Source organism: Entelurus aequoreus, linkage group LG19 (assembly GCF_033978785.1).
Source record: "Entelurus aequoreus isolate RoL-2023_Sb linkage group LG19, RoL_Eaeq_v1.1, whole genome shotgun sequence".
In the NCBI taxonomy this organism is placed as follows: domain Eukaryota; kingdom Metazoa; phylum Chordata; class Actinopteri; order Syngnathiformes; family Syngnathidae; genus Entelurus; species Entelurus aequoreus.
In genome coordinates, this window is record NC_084749.1 from 20,926,013 (window position 1) to 20,949,467 (window position 23,455).

Sequence of the window (23,455 nt, forward strand, 5' to 3'; positions counted from 1 at the left end):
ATATTTTTTGGCATCACAACATCTTTTGTTTTTTTTAATTCATATTATGTTTATAAACTCAGGAAATATGTCCCTGGACACATGAGGACTTTGAATATGACCAATGTATGATCCTGTAACGACTTGGTATCGGATTGATACCCAAATTTGTGGTATCATCAAAAACTAATGTAAAGTATCAAACAGAAGAAGAAGTGATTATTACATTTGAACAGAAGTGTAGACAGAACATGTTAAAAGAGAAAGTAAGCAGATATTAACAGTTTTCTACCACTTGTCCTTAATAATTTTGACAAAACAATAGAATGATAAATGATACAATATGTTACTGCATACGTCAGCAGACCAATTAGGCGCCTTTGTTTGTTTACTTACGAATAAAATAAAAGTTGTCTAGTATGTTCACTATTGTATGATCCTGTAACGACTTGGTATCGGATTGATACCCAAATTTGTGGTATCATCAAAAACTAATGTAAAGTATCAAACAGAAGAAGAAGTGATTATTACATTTGAACAGAAGTGTAGAAAGAACATGTTAAAAGAGAAAGTAAGCAGATATTAAGTTTTCTCCCACTTGTCCTTAATAATTTTGACAAAATAATAGAATGATAAATGATACAATATGTTACTGCATACGTCAGCAGACCAATTAGGCGCCTTTGTTTGTTTACTTACGAATAAAATAAAAGTTGTCTAGTATGTTCACTATTGTATTTAAGGACTTAACTGCAATAAGAAATATATGTTTAATTTACCCTAATATTTTTTGTTAAAATAAAGACAATAATGCAATTGTTTTGTGGTCCCCTTTATTTAGAAAATTACCAAAAAGTATCAAAATAATTTTAGTACCGGTACCAAAATATTGGTATTTGGTTACAACACTAATAATGATAATAATATACACAATAATAACACACACAGGTATATACATACACATAAATATACATGTAATGTAAATGTAAAGGTTGTCCATCTTTATTGCATTACTTTATAAAACAACTATTCTATTGTATTGTTTTTCATAAAATATTCCTCATCTAAAATGTTTTTCTTTTTAAAAGGCATGTTATAATTGTAGTGTTTTGGGGGCCAATCATGGTTTAAATTGATTTCGATTATTTCAATATGAGTTTGTGTCACAGAAATAATTAAAGTTGTATCTCAAGGTACCACTGTACTCACACTTAGACACAATGCCATTGTAAGCTACTTTTCTGAGACCACTATTGAGTTCAGTGCAGTCACACAGGATTACTGTGAAGGCCGGAAATGTGCGGTTGGTGTTGGAGCGCTTGACAACTGTACTGTGTGGCAGTAAGATGAAGCTGGATGTAAATAAAGTTCCCCCAGAGTTCACGGCTGTCACTTTATGCAAGGAAAGCATTGAGAATACTGAACTTATTATTTTGAAAGGCTCATAGTTCCTCTGAATCATTTATCAGTGCTGAGCTACACATAAACACATACCAAAAACAACACATTTTACTCCTGTCATTACTGAAAACTAAGGATGTGCCGATCGATCGTCCACTGATCAGTATCGGACGATTTTCGAGAAAAAGTACACTAATTTATGTATTTTCATACCAATCACAAGCCCCTCTGGTTGACACTATTTATTTTTAGTCCCCAGGCGGCTGAAAAGCGGCTAGCAACTGTCTCCATTAGAGGTGCTGAAAAAATGGATTTACATCCGAATTGTGATTCGTATTTATTCCGAATCTAAATCAGTTTATAATTCTAAAAAATACATTTTAGGCCATTTTTATTTCATACCAAATATTTTTATACCAAATAATATTGATTCATTCTGAACTAAATATTCAACCCAAGAGTCGGAATAGAATCATGAGTTGTTGTAAAATCATCATCCCTATCGTCTACATCAGACCTGGGCAAATTAAGGGCCGGGGGCCACATGTGGCCCGTTAAGCTTTTCAATCTGGCCCACCGGACATTCCCAAATAATTTTTTTAGATCTTTAAGATGTAAAGTGTAGCTGCCATTATGATGTGCAGTCATGTTTTCTAACGACCGTAAGTCTTCAACTATTCTAAGTATTTCAATGGTTGGAATCTGCCCTTATGGATGATATACCAGTTACTATGGTAATCTAATTATTTACTATTGTAGAATAATTAGTTTCTATGGTCATCTAATTAGTTACTATGGTCATCTAATTAGTTACTATGGTAATCTACGTCATAGCAGCTCAGACGAGGCACCAAGCAGTGTGGGTGGGGAGCGTTTCCACAGACGCGGAAGGAGATTTTCACAACAAAGTTCTAAAGCTTAGTGATATATCAGATATATCAGATTGTAGGTGGGTTTATTTTGTACCCTTCGCGTTCATATTTCACTGTTTGTTGCGTTTCACTTGATTGTAAAATGTGTCGATCGAAAGGGGGTGTGACGTTCATATTTTGTCAATATTCAGTGTTTTATCCTTCGTAGAAAAATTTAAAATTCCATTACGTTTTTTAAGGCGGTCTGTCATAACGTTTTTAGCATTCAATCAGACGTTATTGTGAGGTTTTGTATTAGTGTTCCTAAAAATAGATATACCGGCCCCCAGACACATTTTTTTCTCTAAATGTGGCCCCCGAGTCAAAATAATTGCCCAGGCCTGGTCTACATACACAGTGTGGAGCCGTTCCCTTAAATCCATAAGGATCGCCTCCATTGTATAACATGGTCACTACTGCCTATTTTCTCTTCTTATATTCTTATTTTTACTGTTATATTTTTATTCTTATTGTTGCTTTTAATTTTTATTCTTATTGTTAGATTTTCAATTGTATTTCCATTCATACCGACATTTACTTTTTACTTTTTCAATTTTATCTCAATTCTGTACACTGCTGCTGGAATTAAAATGTTCCTGAGGGAACTCTCCTGAAGGAATCAATAATGTATTATCTATCTATCTATTGCGGCAAATAAACTGCATTTCTTAGTATTTTTAAGTGTCATTATCAAGTATCAGGCTGAACATTTTACACAGCGAAAACAAGTCAGGAGCAGGAACGCTAAAAGCTAAGCTAGCTGCTAAGCTAATGTGATAAAACACCAAGAAATAAGCGCTTAGTAAAGTTTAAACAGTGTAGATTTAAGAATGTTACAATGGAAAGTAAGCTGCAATTAACAATAAAGTAACAAGTTGATTAATAAGAGACTAAAGCAGGGGTTTCCAAACTTTTTCCAAAAAAATCCACACACTGTAAATTGAAAGCATGCGGGGGCAAGGTTGATATTTTTAATTTTCAAAACCACTGACATTAAACAATAATACAAAGCTTTGGGCTATTACGGTACGCAAAATACAAATTCAGTATGTCAAATGTCTTCTATATTAAGTAAATTTGCAACATTCATAAACCTTTATTCAAATTTAAACAGATTAGTTCCTCATTCAAATCCACTGTTTACATTGCTGGCAACTAGAGATGTCCGATAATATCGGACTGCCGATATTTTCGGCAGATACATGCTTTAAAATGAAATATCAGAAATTATCGGTATCGGTTTCAAAAAGTAAAATTTATGACTTTTTAAAACGCAGCTGTACGGAGTGGTACACGGACGTAGGGAGAAGTACAGAGCGCCAATAAACCTTAAAGGCACTGCCTTTGCGTGCCGGCCCAATCACATAATACCTGCGGCTTTTCACACACACAAGTAAATGCCACGCATACTTGGTCAACAGCCATACAGGTCACACTGAGGGTAGCTGTATAAACAACTTTAACACTGTTACAAATATGCGCCACACTGTGAACCCACACCAAACAAGAATGACAAACACATTTCGGGAGAACATCCGAAACCGTAACACAACATAAACACAACAGAACAAGTACCCAGAACCCCTTGCAACACTAACTCTTCCGGGACGCTTCAATATATATTCTAACTTGTAAATAAAAGTAAATAAAAGTCAGCTGACAGCAGAGCCAATGGGACTTACTCTATTTCGCCCATAAAACCCAATAAATAACCATTCAAAAACTGCCAAAAATATTCCTTTTACATTTTGTGATTTGAACATTAACCAAGTATTAGTGATATTGTTATTATAAGCGCTAGCTCAGACAAACTATTTATAGCAGCGCCGTGATCACTAACGTGTGTCCCTATGTTTACATCATCAGGTGCTCTGCTGCTTTCTTCCCTCATTGCTCCCTGTACATGTATTCTAGATCATAAACCAGGCATCTCACCTGGACAGAAGACGTCTGAGTGGGTATTCCGACAAGTTGGTACACTTTGACAGCCATTTAGGACCCGAAACTGGCAAAGACAACACGAAAAGACGCCCATTTCTTTGTGACGATTATGAGACGGTCTTCATCTAAATGGGAATATATAAACATCCTATCAGTCGGCATCATAATGACAGCAGACCTAGTACAGTAAGTGATGTTTTACTATGTTTGTTGGCTCTCATGACGTCTGCAGTGAGTAATAATCAGCGATGAAGAAAAAAAAAAAGCAAACATTGTGATGCGTTTTTTAAACTCAATGTGCCACTTAAAATGAGCAAAATACATAAATATTAAACATTATTATAAATCTGTCTGTTACTACATTACATATATATTCACATCATGTATATAAAACCTCAATGGAGGTGTTTGGATGATTTTTGAGGGCTTTGTAGGCGGAATTTGCACGGCTCCCACAGACTGCATTGTAAGCAGACTTTTGATCGCATTTATTTAATATCTAGAATGCAAAAAAAAAAAAAAAAAACAGCATCTAAGTTACTGTTTAGAAATGTACGGAAACTACAAATGTGCGCTTCATTCACTAACAATGTTACAAAACGATCAATTACAATATTACATAATGTTGGATATAGAGAACATACAAACCCTTTATTTACTAAATCACATTTATTGAAATTCAACGATTTGGTATAAATGCAAACAGCTAAAATTATGCACAAAAGCAAACTATATCCTGCTACCCAAGAATGTACAACAATTATTCTCAAGAAAAGGAGAAATATAACCTTAGAAGAAAATCTAATTTAAAACATTTGTATGCTCGTACAACACTTAAAACCTTTAGTTTATTAGTATGTGGAATTCAATTATGGAAAGGATTAACCACAGAAATAAAAAAGCACTAATATGATTCACTTTAAGAGACTGTTCAAACTACAAGTGTTCACAAAGTACACAGAACAAGAATTATGATGAACACCTTAAACCCTTTTTTTATTTTATTTTTATTTAGACAAATATTATTTATGTATTTAATATTTGTTTGCATACTATGGTATATTATTCATTCATTATTTATTTGTTCACTGTTCTGTTAGAGAGAGCAAGGAAATGGGATAAAATTGCTATGGCATGAAAAGGGGTAGGATTAAATAAACTCTGCTTCTTGTTAGTCCTTTTCGGACATGCTGTAATGAAACAACCGCAAATGTGTGATGCATTGCATTGTATCGTATGCACGTTAGAAATAAACTGAAACTGAACGGAACTGAGCATCCAACGTCGTGGCTTTCATAATGATTGTAAACGACTGGCAAAATGCCATAAAAAAGTGAAGTTCCCTTTTAAAAAGTGTCAATAGCACTCACCATAAATACACTGAAAAGTTTACAGTGAACACGTGTGATCTGTATTGGAATCGGCCGATACCGCTCATGGATTATCGGCGTAAAACCGCAATGCATACATCCCTATTGCAACCAGTCGAGGGTGTAGTCTGCCGTTTGCACAAAATTGGCATCCTTGAATAAGATAAGTGATAGAAAATGGATAAGTAGATGGATGGACAATCATGCTTTCAAAGCATCAGGTGATAATGGCTGCTCTCGCAAGGTTGTGCTAAAACGTGTTGCCGTTCATAAAATGGCGTTTTCATAAACTTGTTTCCAGAAATGTTTTGCCCGCTGCTCCCCTCTAAGAGCCATGGAGGCTGCATTGTGGGCAGAACAATGTGATGACAGGGTTGTCCTTTGGGAACATCTAATTAGTTCCACTAGGGGAGCAAAGCAGCACCGCATCGTGCCCTGATATTTGGCTTGGCCACTCAGCGGAAAGATAGCCACAAGGCCCACTTTAATTGCAAAAAGAAAAAAAGAAAAAATTCATGTGTTTGCAACTTTACCTGTCCCTTATCATGAGGCCACAAGGTAGTGACCATTTGTTTGCACCTGTGCTGACATGCACCCCAAGTGCACTCGTCTGTAGAAGCCTCTGTGTGTGTGTGTGTGTGTGTGTGTGTGTGGAGACACCAACCAGGAAAAGTGCCTTCCATATGAGGACCGGTGAACAAGTTAGGACCGAAATCATGGTCCCAATACAGAAAGCCATTGCATCTGATAGAGAGCCAAATACAAGAGTCCGTGAACATTGCTACAAAGTCAGGATTTTTTTGTTGATTCAATGTGCACACAAAAGTCAACATTCACAGGTAAAACAAGACGGCAGCTAAAGGAGGACTTCCCTATTCATCCCCCAAAAAAAACCCGCCAGGTGAACTGCAGATTTTACAACTTCCGGTGCTGACGTTAGACAACCCGCGTACTATTTGTCAGTGATCCCCAAACACAAATGTATATTTTTAATTCTTGTGCGGCCGCGGCCCGGTACCAATCGGTCCACGGACCGGTACAAGAAATTTAAAAAAATAAAAATAAAATAATATATTTTTTTTTATATTAAATCAACATAAAAAACACAATACATACATTATATATCAATATAAATCAATACAGTCTGCAGGGATACAGTACATAAGCACACATGATTGTATTTCTTTATGACAAAAAAAAAAAAAAAATTAACCTCCCTAATTGTTAGAAATCCCACTGTTTGTATTAAACATGCTTCACTGATTTGGCGAGCGCCGTTTTGTCCTACTAATTTTGCCGGTCCTTGAACTCACCTTCGTTTGTTTACATGTACAACTTTCTCAGAATTTCTAAGACGTGTTTTATGCCACTCCTTTTTAAGTCTCAATTTGTCCACCATAGGGTTGTACAGTATACCAGTATTAGTATAGTACTGCGATACTAATGAATCATTTTCGGTACGATACCGCCTCTGAAAAGTACCGGTCCAACTCACCGTTGTCGTCGTCGGGTCGTGACATTGTTGGTTTTACGAGCAGACTAGCATGTTCGGGATATGACAACTGGACAGAACAGTTACATTAATCAGCTAAGTGTTGAATAAAATATATATATATATAAACCCCGTTTCCATATGAGTTGGGAAATTGTGTTGGATGTAAATATAAACGAAATACAATGATTTGCAAATCCTGTTCAACCTATATTCAATTGAATGCACTACAAAGACAACATATTTGATGTTCAAACTCATAAACTTTATTTATTTTTTGCAAATAATATTTAATTTAGAATTGCATGGCTGCAACACGTGCCAAAGTAGTTGGGAAAGGGCATGTTCACCACTGTGTTACATGGCCTTTCCTTTTAACAACACTCAGTAAATGTTTGGGAACTGAGAAGACACATTTTTTAAGCTTCTCAGGTGGAATTCTTGCCCATTCTTGCTTGATGTACAGCTTAAGTTGTTCAACAGTCCGGGGGTCTCCTTTGTGGTATTTTAGGCTTCATAATGCACCACACATCTTCAATGGGAGACAGGTCTGGACTACAGGCAGGCCAGTCTAGTACCCGCAGTCTTTTACTATGAAGCCACGTTGATGTAACACGTGGCTTGGCATTGTCTTGCTGAAATAAGCACGGGCGTCCATGGTAACGTTGCTTGGATGGCAACATATGTTGCTCCAAAACCTTTATGTACCTTTCAGCCTTAATGGCGCCTTCACAGATGTGTAAGTTACCCATGTCTTGGGCACTAATACACCCCCATACCATCACACATGCTGGCTTTTCAACTTTGCGCCTATAACAATCCGGATGGTTCTTTTCCACTTTGGTCCGGAGGACACGACGTCCACAGTTTCCAAAAACAATTTGAAATGTGGACTCGTCAGACCACAGAACACTTTTCCACTTTGTATCAGTCCATCTTAGATGAGCTCAGGTCCAGCGAAGCGACGGCGTTTCTGGGTGTTGTTGATAAACGGTTTTCGCCTTGCATAGGAGAGTTTTAACTTACACTTACAGATGTAGCGACCAACTGTAGATACTGACAGTGGGTTTCTGAAGTGTTCCTGAGCCCATGTGGTGATATCCTTTACACACTGATGTCGCTTGTTGATGCAGTACAGCCTGAGGGATCGAAGGCCACGGGCTTAGCTGCTTACGTGCAGTGATTTCTCCAAATTCTCTGAACCCTTTGATGATATTACGGACCGTAGATGGTGAAATCCCTAAATTCCTTGCAATAGCTGGCTGAGAAAGGTTTTTCTTAAACTGTTCAACAATTTGCTCACGCATTTGTTGGCAAAGTGGTGATCCTTGCCCCATCCTTGTTTGTGAATGACTGAGCATTTCATGGAATCTACTTTTATACCCAATCATGGCACCCACCTGTTCCCAATTTGCCTGTTCACCTGTGGGATGTTCCAAATAAGTGTTTGATGAGCATTCCTCAACTTTATCAGTATTTATTGCCACTTTTCCCAACTTCTTTGTCACGTAATGCTGGCATCAAATTCTAAAGTTAATGATTATTTGCAAAACAAAAAAGTTTATCATTTTGAATCATCAAATATGTTGTCTTTGTAGCATATTCAACTGAATTTGTGTTGAAAATGATTTGCAAATCATTGTATTCCGTTTATATTTACATCTAACACAATTTCCCAACTCATATGGAAACGGGGTTTGTACATTAGGCTGACCATATTGTGAAATCCCAAAAATAGGACACATATATGCGTGCCAAGGCGGGCAGCACGCCAAGGCTGGGATTAGGTGAAAATTTGCCAATGATACGCGAACTTGCTTTATAAATAATATATTTATTTAAATAAAGCATTTTTTCTCCTCTGTTGACAGCAGTGTTGGCGCTAGGAATTTTCAAAATGGGGTGCCACAATTTGCACCAATTTATAAGACTGGAGATAAACATAAATTTACAAATTATAGACCTGTTTCTTTACTTCCACAATTTTCTAAAATCATTGAAAAACTGTTTAATAACAGATTAGAGAGTTTCATAAATAAAAATAGAATACTCGAAGAGAACCAATATGGATACAGAGCTAATGTCTCAACTTCAATGGCTTTAATTTTTTTTTTTTTTTTTTTTTTTTTTTTTTTTTTCTGTCTTGCCTCTTGGTGAGGGTGGTCGCATTTTTCCCTGCTCCTCCTCCTTCCCGCTTGCTTTCTTGTGTCCTTGTCTTGTCTTAACTTTTTGAAGCCTCTTTTCTTGAGCTGTCCTCAAATCTAAACATCAAAATGAATTTGATCAACTGGACTCTCGACGCAATTGACACAGTCTTTTCGACAAGGAAAAGAGGTTCGGGGGAGCCTGGCTGCCCTGATGGAACCATTGCTGCGGGGTACGTGAGAGATTCCTGGAATACTTGGAGAATCATGTGCCTCTCAGTCCTTTCCATCGAGGACGTGGAAGACATCTACCTATTTGGAGCTGTGATCGCAGGGCATTTGCTGATTGGGCTGGGCATTGCTCTGGTGTATCGTCAAATTCGGAAGACGATGGCAGCCACTCAAGGGGCCAACAGGCTGTTCAACGCAATGGAAGGATTGGGTCGTGCTGTGGGATCACAGACTGGAGCGATTGCGAATCGCAAGGTAGATTCCATCTTGATGAAGTAGAGAAAGAATAAATTGGAATTGTCAGAGCCAGCATACAGAGCAGGAATGTCATTGTTTTGACTGCTCGAAGAAAAAACAACATCTTAATCTACGATTTGACTCCCTCGAATGGCCTTGAGGAACAGGCTGTTTGAAAACACTCCCCTGAGGACTCCTCAAAGATAGACGCTTTTGACCTTTCCCTTTTTTTCAAAAGCACCTGGGTCGGACTCTTGAACTCTTGAACTCTTGGGGCCGGCCTCGGCCCATAAAGACAATTCCAACATCTCACCCAAGTTAATTGGGCATACATGCACGCACACACCCCTCCCCAAATCAACGCCTTCACCACTGCTTAATTCCTCCGGGGTTGTGGGGGCTGAGTAGCGCTCAACAGCAGCTGCCGGCCTCCAAAGCCCTGTTGGATGACTCTGTTGCGAGTTGTTGTGATTACATGTACCATGTTTATGTGTGCCATGCTATGTGAGGTTTTTTTCCTCGGACTCAGTCTGGACCATTCCTGAGGGTCCAGCCTCAGACTGATATTTTTTTTTACTCTTCCCGCCTTCCCCATTGTCACCTTTTTCCCACCTTTTTAAGGAGCGCTCTAAGTGGCTGATCCGTTGGCGGTCCCGTCTTGTCTCCCTGTAACGTATGTCTGCTCTTAGCGGGATTGTGCCGAAAATGTAATTTCAGTTCTTATGTGTCTTGTACATGTAAGAATGGACAAATAAAGCTGATTGATTGATTGATTGATTGATTAATTGAAATTACAGAAGAAATTACCAATGCAATAGACAGTAAAAAATGTGCAGCAGCAGTTTTTATGGATCTAACTAAAGCATTTGACACAATTAATCACAATATTTTAATCAAAAAACTAGAACGATATGGCATCAGAGGGTTAGTCTTAAACTGGATAAGAAGTTATCTAACGAACAGGAAACAATACGTGAAGCTAGGCGAACACATGTCTACAACGCTAAATATATCCTGTGGTGTACCTCAGGGATCAATATTAGGACCTAAATTATTCAATCTCTATATAAATGACATTTGTAAAGTTACAAAAGATTTAAAGTTAGTATTATTTGCGGATGATATAACAGCGTTTTGTTCAGGAGAGAACACACAGGAGATAATACAAATAATAACAGAAGAAATTAACAAATTAAAAAGATGGTTTGACAAAAACAGACTATCGTTGAATCTTAGTAAAACTAAAATAATGCTATTTGGTAATAGTAGAAGAGAAAGTCAAACACAAATACAAATAGACGGAATAGAAATTGAAAGAGTAAATGAAACCAAATTTCTAGGTATAATGATTGATGATAAATTGAACTGGAAATCTCACGTAAAAAATATACAACATAAAGTAGCAAGAAACACGTCAATAATGAATAAAGCAAAACATGTTCTAGACCAAAAATCACTTCATATTCTCTACTGCTCACTAGTGTTACCATATCTGAGCTACTGTGTAGAAATATGGGGAAATAATTACAAAAGTACACTTCATTCATTAACGATGTTACAAAAAAGATCAGTTAGAATAATACATAATGTTGGATATAGAGAACATACAAATCCTTTATTTATTGAATCAAAAATACTGAAATTCCACAACATAGTGAATTTGCAAATAGCTAAAATTATGCACAAAGCAAACTATAACCTGCTACCCAAGAATATACAACAATTCTTCTAAAAAAAAAAAGAGGAGAAATATAATCTTAGAGAAAAACGTAATTTAAAACATTTGTTTGCACGTACAACACTTAAGACCTTCAGTATATCAGTATGTGGAATTAAATTATGGAATGGATTAAGCAAAGCAATCAAACAATGTACTAATATGATCCACTTCAAGAAACTCTTCAAACTCAAAGTGTTTACAAAGTACAAAGAAGAAGAACCATGACAAACATTTTCAATTTATTTCATCCATTCATTCATTCATTCTTAAAGTAATCTTACTTATCTCACCATATGAAATATGACTTTCTTCACCAATTATTATTATTAAATTCTTACTATTATTTATTTATTTATTTTTATTGTGATTACCTATGGAGTTTATTGTGAATAAATTGAGAACAGGAAGTGAATAAAAAAGTTTCAGCAACTGTTATGTAAAGAAAAGGGGTAGGATTAAATAAGCTCTGCTTCTTCCTACTCCTTTTCGAACATGTTGAAAAGAGAAACTGGAAATTGTGATGTATCATGTTGTATGCTTGCATGTTCGAAATAAACTCAAACTCTAACTCTAACAGTAAATTTTTGGGGTTCCACTTTTGTGTAAGCGTTTTGAAAAAAAATTATAATTGTATGCATTATCCTGTTATATCTCATATTCTATATTGTGTTTTGGAAAAAGGTTGTCATAAACGTTAATTCATTAAAAAAAGAAAAGAAAAAAGAAAACAATTGTGTATGCATATGTAAATGTATTCAGTTATAAACATTCATTCACTTTCTTCTTTCCTTCATGGATCTAAACTTTACCGCTACTGGTAGTTGTTTCTATGTTTTATTTAATAAGTTGTAGGTGTATTTATTTCATTATAAAAGTGTAAAAAGTGTTTTGCTTAGGTTATGAAATGATGATAATGGTGTGCCAGGGCATACATACATTTTATATTTAACGCTTAAATCTCTGGAGTCTACATCAACTTCAGATCTAGCCCTCATTTCAAAATGTTTTAGTTTTTTTCATGTTGTTTTTTTGTTTGTTTGTTTGTTTTCCGCCCTTTTTTGTCATACAAAACTATGTTTTTAATGGCAAACACACAAAATATGCAAAATCTTCCACCAAAAATAGTTTTCAAAGTAGAATATTAGATGTGAAGTAATCAGAACCTTGGATGGTCAATAATTCATAATAACATTGATTTTGATTCAATATTATGTTTTGAGCAATGACAGCTTTGTTTTATTAGTCAACATTGCAACTTTTTCTAAATTACATTTCACCTTTAAAGGCCTACTGAAATGATTTTTTTTTATTTAAACGGGGATAGCAGATCTATTCTATGTGTCATACTTGATCATTTCGCGATATTGCAATATTTTTGCTGAAAGGATTTAGTATAGAACAACGACGATAAAGATTGCAACTTTTGGTATCTAATAAAAAAAAAGGCTTGCCCCTACCGGAAGTAGCGTGACGTAGTCAGTTGAACATATACGCAAAGTTCCCTATTGTTTACAATGATGGCCGCATGAAGTGAGAGAGATTCGGACCGAGAAAGCGACAATTTCCCCATTAATTTGAGCGAGGATGAAAGATTTGTGGATGAGTAAAGTGCAAGTGAAGGACTAGTGGGGAGTTGAAGCTATTCAGATAGGGAAGATGCTGTGAGAGCCGGGGGTGACCTGATATTCAGCTGGGAATGACTACAACAGTAAATAAACACAAGACATATATATACTCTATTAGCCACAACACAACCAGGCTTATATTTAATATGCCACAAATTAATCCTGCATAATAACACCTGCGTGTTTGTTATGCTAGCTCCTAGCTCCTCTGCTAGCTCCTAGCTCCATAGAACACGCCAATACAATTCAAACACCTGATCAACACACACAATCACTCAGCCCAAAAGACCGTTCACCAAACCCAAAGTTCATAAAGCTCATATATTTTTAAAAAGTTACGTACGTGACGCGCACGTACGGTCAAGCTATCAAATGTTTAGCAGCCAAGGCTGCATACTCACGGTACCTGGTATTCAGCTGGGAATGACTAAAACAGTAAATAAACACAAGACATATATTTACTCTATTAGCCACAACACAACCAGGCTTATATTTAATATGCCACAAATTAATCCTGCATAAAAACACCTGCGTGTTTGTTATGCTAGCTCCTAGCTCCTATGCTAGCTCCTAGCTCCATATAGAACACGCCAATACAATTCAAACACCTGATCAACACACACAATCACTCAGCCCAAAAGACCGTTCACCTAACCCAAGGTTCATAAAGCTCATATATTTTTAAAAAGTTACGTACATACGCAAAAAAAAGTTGCGCACATACGGTCAAGCGATCAAATGTTTAGAAGCCAAAGCTGCATACTCACAGTAGCACGTCTGCGTCTTTGTCATCCAAATCAAAGTAATCCTGGTAAGAGTCTGTGTTGTCCCAGTTCTCTACAGGCGTCTGTGTATCGAAGTCAAAAGTCCTCCTGGTTAGAGTCTCTGTTATCCGAGTTCTTCCATCTTGACTGCATCTTTCGGGAATGTAAACAAAGACGCGCCGGCTGTGTACTGTTGTTGCTGACTACGTTCGAAAAATACGTCCATTTCGCACCGACAACTTTCTTCTTTACTTGCTCAGCTTCTTTCTCCATAATGCAATGAACATGATTGCAACAGATTCACGAACACAGATGTCCAGAATACTGTGGAATTATGAAATGAAAACAGAGCTTTTTCGTATTGGCTTCAATGTGGAAGGCATACCTGTGTTCCCCGGGCTACGTCACGCGCATACGTCATCCACAGAGGCGTTTCGAACCGGAAGTTTAGCGGCCAATTTAAAATGTCACTTTATAAGTTAACCCGGCCGTATTGGCATGTGTTATAATGTTAAGATTTCATCATTGATGTATAAACTATCAGACTGCGTGGTCGGTAGTAGTGGGTTTCAGTAGGCCTTTAAGCTTTTTTATTTCGCTTTTGTTAATTTTAATAGTATTTTTAGAATGTGCCGTGGGCCTTTAAAACATTAGCTGTGGGCCGCAAATGGCCTCCGGGGCACACTTTTGACACCCCTGTTATAGATAATAAAAAATTAAATCTGATAAATCTATGGATAAAAAGCAGAGCCTGGCGATGCATGCGCGTTTATCATAACTCTCTCGCTCTCTCTGTCTCTGCCCCTCCCTCACGAATGTTGCTGCATGCGCACACCTTCACAATTTGTTTTGTTTTTAACCCCTTCTTAACCCTGAACGTACATTGAAAATACAAGCAACCCTAACTCAAAATGCCGGACATTTGAGGCATTTAAGAAACTCCGCCCATACAGCCACGCAAAAGAGGACATGTCCGGGGAAAAGAGGACGTATGGTCGGTCTAATATACATTATTAAACAATCAACATTTATTAATGTCAAGCAATGTGTCGTGTGAAACAACGGAGGTTGTGGTGATTTTAAAATGCAGACAAACAAGGTGGTAGCAACACCAAAAGCGAGAGCAACAGAGAAGTGCTCTGAACGGACAGACTACGAGGTTAACAAAATAAAATGCTGGAACACAGCAAAAAACACTTACGTGCGTACTTGAGCTCCGCAGGGAAGGAATCATCAATAGTGACCAGTGAATTGGGAATAATGTCCCAACAACAAAAACTGTCACAAGCTCAACTTAATGCTAATGACAAACGGAAAACAGGTGTGGGGAGAAAAGTGCTCAAAGGCAGGCGTAAAGCTGCAGCAGGAAAGGGGAAAACAGGAAGTGGAAAAACTACAAAACAAGAGCGGAAGACAGGAACCAAAATTACACCCAGAAAATGACCAAGAAACTTAAAACAAGGCACGACCTGGTGTGACAAACCGTGACAAGTAACACATAAACACACAACAAAAGAACAAACATGTGAAAAGTACACATCCCTATCTCTAGGTATTAAAAATAAAATAAGTGTTACCATGCTAAGTGTTAGTCATTTTTGAGGTATGAAAACAAAAGTCATGGATATTGTTACTTGGCGCTATCTTGCTAAGTGTTAACATGCTAGAATTTTTGAAAAAAATGTAGTAATGAAAATACAAGTTTTGACTATTGTTACTATGCGCTCACTGTTAGCGTTCTAGCATTTTAGACACATTTTTAGGTATGTAAACAAATATTGGCTATAGTAGTCTTGCTAAGTATTCGCATGTTAGCATTTTAGACACAAATGTAAGTATGAAAATACAAGGCTTGAATATTGTTTTTTTTGCGCTATCTTGCTAAATGTTAGCATGCTATCATTTTGACAAATGTGTAGGTATGAAAATACAAATATTGGATGTTGTTACTTTGCGCTATCTTGCTAAGTATTAGCAAGCTAGCATTTTAGACAAAATTGTAAGTATGGAAATTCAAGTCTTGAATATTGATTTTTTGCGATATCCTGGTAAGTGTTAGCATGCTAGCATTTTAGACAAATTTGTAGTTATGAAAATACAAATCTTGAATATTTTTTCTTTGGGCTATCTTGCTAAGTATTAGCATGCTACCATTTTAGACAAAATTGTAAGTATGAAAATACAAGTCTTGAATATTGTTTTTTGCGCTATCTTGCTAAGTGCTAGCATGCTAGCATTTTAGACACATTTATAGGTATGAAAATACAAGTCTTGAATATTGTTACTTTGCGCTATCTTGCTAAGTGTTAGCATGCTAGCATTTTAGACAAAATTGTATGTATGAAAATAGAAGTCTTAAAAATATTTTTTTTTGCGCTATCTTGCTAAGTATTAGCATGCTAGCATTTTAGACAAATTTGTAGGTATGAAAATATAAGTCTTGAATATTGTTACTTTGCGCTATCTTGCTAAGTATTAGCATGCTGGCATTTTAGACAAAATTGTAAGTATGAAAATACATGTCTTGAATATTGTTTTTTTGCGCTATCTTACTAAATGTTAGCATGCTAGCATTTTAGACAAATGTGTAGGTATGAAAATACAAGTCTTGAATATTGTTACTTTGCGCTATCTTGCTAAGTATTAGCATGCTAGCATTTTAGACAAAATTGTAAGTATGAAAATACATGTCTTGAATATTGTTTTTTTGCGCTATCTTGCTAACTCTTAGCATGCTAGCATTTTAGACAAATTTGTAGGTATGAAAATATAAGTCTTGAATATTGTTACTTTGCGCTGTATTACTAAGTGTTAGCATGCTATCATTTTGACAAATGTGTAGGTATGAAAATGCAAATCTTGGATGTTGTTACTTTGCGCTATCTTGCTAAGTATTAGCATGCTAGAATTTTAGACAAATTTGAAGTTATGAAAATACAAGTCTTGAATATTGTTATTTTGCGCTATCTTGCTAAGTGTTAGCATGCTATCATTTTAGACAAGTTTGTACGCATGAAAATACAAGTCTTGAATATTGTTACCATGCGCTATCTCGCTAAGTATTAGCATGCTAGCATTTTAGACAAAATTGTAAGTATGAAAATACAAGTCTTGAATATTGTTTTTTGCGCTATCTTGCTAAGTGTTAGCGTGCTAGCATTTCAGACAAGTTTGTAGGTATGAAAATATAAGTCTTGGATATTGTTACTTGGCACTATGTTGCTAAGTGTTAGCATGCTAGCATTTTAGACAGGTTTGTAGGTATGAAAATATAAGTCTTGGATATTGTTACTTGGCACTATGTTGCTAAGAGTTAACATGCTAAGTGTTAGCATGCAAGCATTACAGCCACATTTGGTATAAAGATAAAAATAATGGTTATTGTTACATTAAATTGATGAAAAATAGTGGAATACTTCCAAATTAAGGGAATTCCATGGTAAAGGAAGTTTGCTGTTGGTTCAAAAAAATTTAAAGAGTGACAAATGTGTTGTGTTACAGAAGTAGTTACATTACCTTAAAAGTTCAAGTTAAAGTTCCAATGATTGTCACACACACTAGGTGTGGTGAAATTACCCTCTGCATTTGAGCCATTCCCTTGTTGGGAGGTGAGAGGAGCAGTGAGCAGCAGTGGTGGCCTCGCTCAGGAATCATTCCAACTTTTGATGCTGAGTGCCAAGCAGGCAGGTAATGGGTCCCATTTTTATATTCATTGGTAGAACTCGGCCGGGGTTTGAACTCACGACCTTCCAGTCTCAGGGCGGACACTCTACCCACAAGGCCACTGAGCCTTAGTCTGACTAGCCACCACTAGTCAAGCATCAACGCTTATTTACAGTAGGGAAGGGATTAATATGGCCCAATTTCTGAGAGGAAGGGGGACCGGGGGTAATCATTTTGCAATGCAGTCTGCTGAAAATGATGGAAAGCCCAACTCTACATAGCAACTGAGACTGTGGTCAAAGTTGGAATTGCCACGAAACATATTTTAAGACATTCAAACAATCTACTACTGTCTGGCGGCTAAAATGGATAGTGCACCCTCCCCCCCAAATTTGTCACGTTTCATGTGTCAGGTAAACCGCAACAAACGGAGCCATATAAATCCCCTTCCTACTGCATAACACTTCTAAATTAGGAACCTGTGATTGGGATGACTTCCCCCGTGACACACATGAGACCCCTGGACCCTTTCTGTGTGTTCGACCTTTACAACGCAGTGCTCTGAGGTAAATGCCAGATTGCTTGTCAGTGGTCTGCATGCCGTGTCGATATTACACGTAGAACATCTTTTGGCCGCATGAATAAAATATGTTTCCAATGTTTTTGGGAGCAGCAAAATGGCTGAGGAGACGTCGTGCAACGCCGGGTGTGACTAGGCACGCCAGGCAGTGGCAAAATGGAGGAAGGCATTCATGCCTTTCCGAGGGAGCTAGGTCAACCTGGTCAACACCAGTTTCTGTCAAATCAAACAGAATAGAGTTTCGCAGCAGAGAGAAATATTCACAGTTGATCCTTTTGCAGCAGCAGCAGCGTATATAGACTCATACTACACACACTGGAGCCAGGGGCGGATTAAGAAATTTTGGCCCCCTGGGCCTGACATGGTCTTGGCCCCTCAACCCCCCGCGCGTGTGGGCGCACACACACGCACGCACTATGCAAGAAATACTGTATACTGTGAACAGACATGCACACTGTACTGTACAGAAGAGTGCACATACTGCACACACACTATTAGGTATACCACACAGACACTGACAAGCACAGGTTTCACACAGACACAGGGGGAGGGGATAAATGGCCTAAAAATAAACATTTTTGAAAATGATTACGCCCACTTCAGTGATGGTGCATTGGGTCATTTGAGAGATATTATGTATTGGAAGTTGGTAGCTATCATGAAATAAACCCCCCAACCCACCCAAAAAACTAAATCCGACATGATTTTTGCCCCCTTTTTCTCCCTTCTATCATTAAAAATAAAATAATATCTTAGGAAAACACATTGGCATAACGGCAGCTGTGCAGCAAATTGAGGCTCAAAGTCTGTATCTATTTGTGGTTAAGCTTGAGGAGAAGGAGAAAGGTAAAATGATAACATGCATCGGAGAGCACCACAAAGAAAGGTGTAGGCCAGTTCATGGTACAAGGGCTGCATGCAGGTCAAGATAGCCCATTTCCAAGAATGCTATAGTGGCTGGACAGGCACTGGACATGTCCTGAACTCAGTGTCAGACGTGGCTGCCGAATACTTGGATGAAGTGAAGCAGCTGACAGATCTCATGCTGCCCCATCTGAAGACTGTCCTGGCCAGGCAGAGGATGGATGAGGAGACCTTCCCAATGGACCCTGTCAGTGAACAGGCTAGTAACATTGATGGCACCCCTGTGCACAACATTGGGATGGAGAGACAATGTGGCAAGGTGGACTACAAACTGAAGAAGTTGGGCACACTGAACGCAGTCAATAGGTCAATAATTTTACAGAAGAGCCAGGAGCTTCAGAGGTTTCAAGGCAGCAGCACAAGCAAAAAGGGAGGTTGAACTCAACTGGAGTAAATTCATGAAGGCAAAATTCGAGAGTAGGGCAGATGAGAAACAAGAGATGGCTCAAAGAAAGGAGAGTAAGAGACTAGACATGCTGGACACACTGAAATCTTTTGATGGCCCCTTCACGATAGTGGGGAAGTTGAAAAGTTCCTTGTGGATGAAAGTCTGCACAAGAATGCAAAGCTGCAGAGAATGAAGCTTGAGGTTCAGTTTGCCAGAGAAAGCACCAAGCTTCTGCCTAAAGTCAATCCTATCTTCACAATCCAGGTGACACTTCCCAGAAATGGCAAAAGTGCAATTCTCCAAGTCATAATGGATACTTAGAATTTTATGGTGGTGGTAAGTATTCATGAAAACAGGTAGCCTAACATTAGTGAATGGGTGAATTCTGGAAATAACCTAAAAATCTTACACAGTGCACCTTTAAGCAAGGGGTTTCTTTCGTGCTTTCAATTTTGCAAAATCATCCACCACATCATTGAAGTCCAACTCTCTTGTCAGCTCACTCTCAATTGCCATTAGAGATAACGCATTTAATCTTTTCTGAGTCATTCTTGTGCGCAGCTCATTTTTTACTCTTGACAAAAGAGAGAATGAGCGTTCTCCCTCACAGTTACTGACCGGTAGAGTGAGAAAAATCTGTAGCGCAATGTATGTATTAGGAAACGTAGGCTGTAGTCCAAAATGTATTATTGTTTTGAGCAGTCCTGAAGGGGTCCTCTCCTCATCAGTGTTGTTGAGCTGTATAAAAGATTTGAACTGTATAAGCTCCTGTCCAAGACTTTCATTGAGGTCAGATGGGTATGATTCAGTGAGAATCTTGGCCTTGTGAAGGACTGAAGCATTGGACTCTGTATCCAAAGAGAAAAGGACACTGAACAAATTGTTCAGATGTTTGTAGGCCTCCAGACGGTGATTAAGGCTTGAACTCAGTTGATCAATAGAGGCAATAAATGTCTCTATTTGAAACAGTTGCCTTCCCTCAAGCACAACATCTGGGGATGCTGATTCATCAGCAAACTTTTTACGTTTCCTCGTCCGTTCAGCCCTGTAAGATGGGGTGCCACCCAACATGTTTAAGGCTTTCTGCTCAAAATGATCAAATAGATCTCTTTGGGAGAGAACAAAGGTGCGCAGAGATTCCAGCAATCTAACTGCTGTACCAAGGTCCATGTCTGCTTTTTGAAGTTGCAGACTTGTGGCCTGAAATCTGGACAGAACAGTGTCCCAAAAGCCTGCCATGAAGGCCATCTCAAGTGAATCCAGCTTCCGCACTAGACTGTCAGCTTCAGTTTGTGTGTCTCGTTTCTCTGTGTCATCAGTGGAAATAACCTGTAGTGCTGCTTTTATTTTACTGTAGTTCTGCCACAGTGCTTTGGTAGATTCTGCACGGCAACTCCAACGCGTGTTGGATAAAGCTTTAAGTGTGAGATCTATGTTGGAATTGCCAAATACCCTGTCCCATCGGTGTGTGGATGCAGTTGTGAAGTTGTAAATAGACTGAATCAAGTCAAAATACTTAGAGACTTCATTTCCACATCTGTCAATGCTGTTGACTCCCACCAAATTCAAAGAGTGAGCTGCACATGGAATATAGTGTATTAATGGGTTGCTTTTCTTTAAGTGAGCCTGCAACCCATTATACCTCCCTGACATGTTGCTGGCATTATCATAAGCCTGCCCCCTGCAATTTGACAGCTCTAACCCTAGATTTTCCAACACAGACATGACACAGTTAGCCAAACTTTCACCTGTATGGCTAGTAATGGGCTCAAAACCCACAAAGCGTTCAACAACACTGCCCTCTTTGCTAACAAAACGGAATATGAATGTCAATTGGTCCACATGAGATAAATCTGGGGTTGAATCCACAATGATAGAGTAGTATTTGCTTGCTTGCAGTTCATCTGCTATAGCCTGTTTGGTTTTTGCACCCATCAATTCAATGAATTCCTCACAAATGGTGGAGGACAGATATGAGGTATTACCTCGACCCATCTGCCCAAACTTTCTGATGTGATCCTTTAGAAAGGGATCAAATTCAGCCAGGACCTCCAGAATACCAAGGTAGTTCCCATTGAGAGGAGACCCTAACGATTCATTTTTACCCCTAAATGCAAGGCCCCTTTCTGCAAGGAATTTAATGACTGCAACAACTCTTTGTAACACCTGCCTCCAATAGCTGCTCTCTGCCTGAAACTGTTTGAACAGGTCTGCATCAACTGTGGCACCTTTGGCGCGGTTCAAGACTGCTTGCATGCAGGTTATGTGCTCAGCACTTCGCTCATGTTCACCAAATCTTTCTGAGTGTTTCCAATCACAATAGCCTGTCACAAAAGAATGCGTTTTTGGGGAAAACAGTTTGCATGCAAAGCAGTAAACATTACCAGTAGAGGGAGAGTACATCAGCCACTCTCTTTGTACTCGTTGTCCATTGGGCAAGTGTGAAGTAAAATGTTCATTGTTTAGGCATCGGGTTTTGCCTCCTAGCCCACTGTTCCTCACAGAAGCTGGATAATGGCTGTGACGGTTGTGAAATGATTTTGCACCTCTTTGAATAAGAACTTCCTTCATTGACTCAGTGAGGGTCTCAGCCCATTTAGCGGGATCACTAGGTAGAGTTGTCACTGTAGATGGTGTTGAAGAAAGATTCAGCTCATTTTCTATGCTGTCCAGAGGTGCAGTGACCTCACATTCATCCGAGCAACTGGCTACTGCTGAATTGGTTGAATCATAAGCATCAGAAGCATTTGGTTCAGTGTCTACACTTGTAGTGGTCTCAGGATCTTGGGAGCTACATGCTAGCTCAGGTGCATTGCTAACCTTAGCTGAATTTGCAGTAGCATTTATAGAATTGCTTTCAGCAGATGTCTTTGTACTGAAGAAGCTGGAGATATTTGGAACACTCTCAAGTAAAACTGATTCCTTTTTTTTCTTTTCTTGCTGAATTTTTTTTCTAGCTCCTCCACTTAAACGTTTATGATCCATATTTCCCTTCTTTCTTTGCACATTGGCTCTTTGCCTATCACAACAGATAAACCAACTATGTGTGTGTGTGTGTGTGTGTGTGTGTGTGTGTGTGTGTGTGTGTGTGTGTGTGAGTTTGTTTGTGTGTTTATGATCGGTGCTGCTTCCTTCAAGTGTGTGAGGTGATTTAGAAAACTAGCAACCCAGCATCAACACTCCAAAGCAGAGAATAACAGCTTACTAGCATAGACAATTGAGAGCAGAGAATCAACTGATTCGTCTGATAGACAGCAGGAGAGCAGAGTGGTCAGTGATGATCGAATCAAGAAAATGTCTAAATGGCAAGGGAACAGACTGATTTGTACTGAGGAGAAAGAGAGAGAGAGCCAATTACAGTGAAATATATTCCAAAAGAGCCAAGTGACTAGCTGAAGGCAGGGACAAATGCCTTGGAGTGACCAACAAGAGTGCAAAGTACCAAATGGCAAAATGTGGAAAGACCAACAGGCAGATCTGCTTTTACCTCTTATCTTCACAACCAAAAAGTTGCTAAATGATGTTTTCAGTCGCTAGCCAGGTATGGCCAAAAGACGCGAAATCTAGCGGCAAAGTCGGTCAATCACACTGACAGTGAAACAAATATTTTGAAAAGATAATAATTGTACACCTTTGTGCACTTTAGTCTTCTATCTAAATATTTTCACAAAGGACACCAAGGCAGCTTGCTAGCTATGATGGGAGCAACAATGTCTGATAGACAGCAGGAGAGCAGAGTGGTCAGTGATGATCCAATCAAGAAAATGTCTAAATGGCAAGGGAACAGACTGATTTGTACTGAGGAGAAAGAGAGAGCCAAGTACAGTTAAATATATTCCAGAGCCAAGTGACTAACTGAAGGCAAAGACAACAGCCAGATACCTTAGCAGAGACCAACAAGAATTCAAAGTACCTAATAGCAAGATGGCGAGACCAACACAATAAATTGTATTAGGATTTAATTTATTAACGTTAATCTTAACAGCCAAAAAGTTGCTGAATAATGTTTGTAGTCGCTAGCCAGGTATGCCCAAAACAAGAGTCGCTAAACCTAGCAGCAAAGTTGCTTAATTGCAACACACTCT

At 38.3% G+C, this 23,455-nt stretch overlaps 1 long non-coding RNA gene across 1 annotated transcript in view; it reads right to left on the reverse strand.

Annotated features, from left to right (window-relative positions):
- LOC133634867 (uncharacterized) overlaps positions 1 to 15,210 on the reverse strand; it is a 28,738-nt gene extending 13,528 nt beyond the window's left edge. The window contains exons 1-2 of the long non-coding RNA XR_009821983.1: positions 15,017 to 15,210; positions 4,227 to 4,357 (exon numbers count right to left, since the gene is read on the reverse strand). This is a non-coding gene — a long non-coding RNA (uncharacterized LOC133634867). The remainder of the gene's footprint in view (positions 1 to 4,226; positions 4,358 to 15,016) is intronic.
- Between the last annotated feature and the right edge of the window lie 8,245 nt (positions 15,211 to 23,455).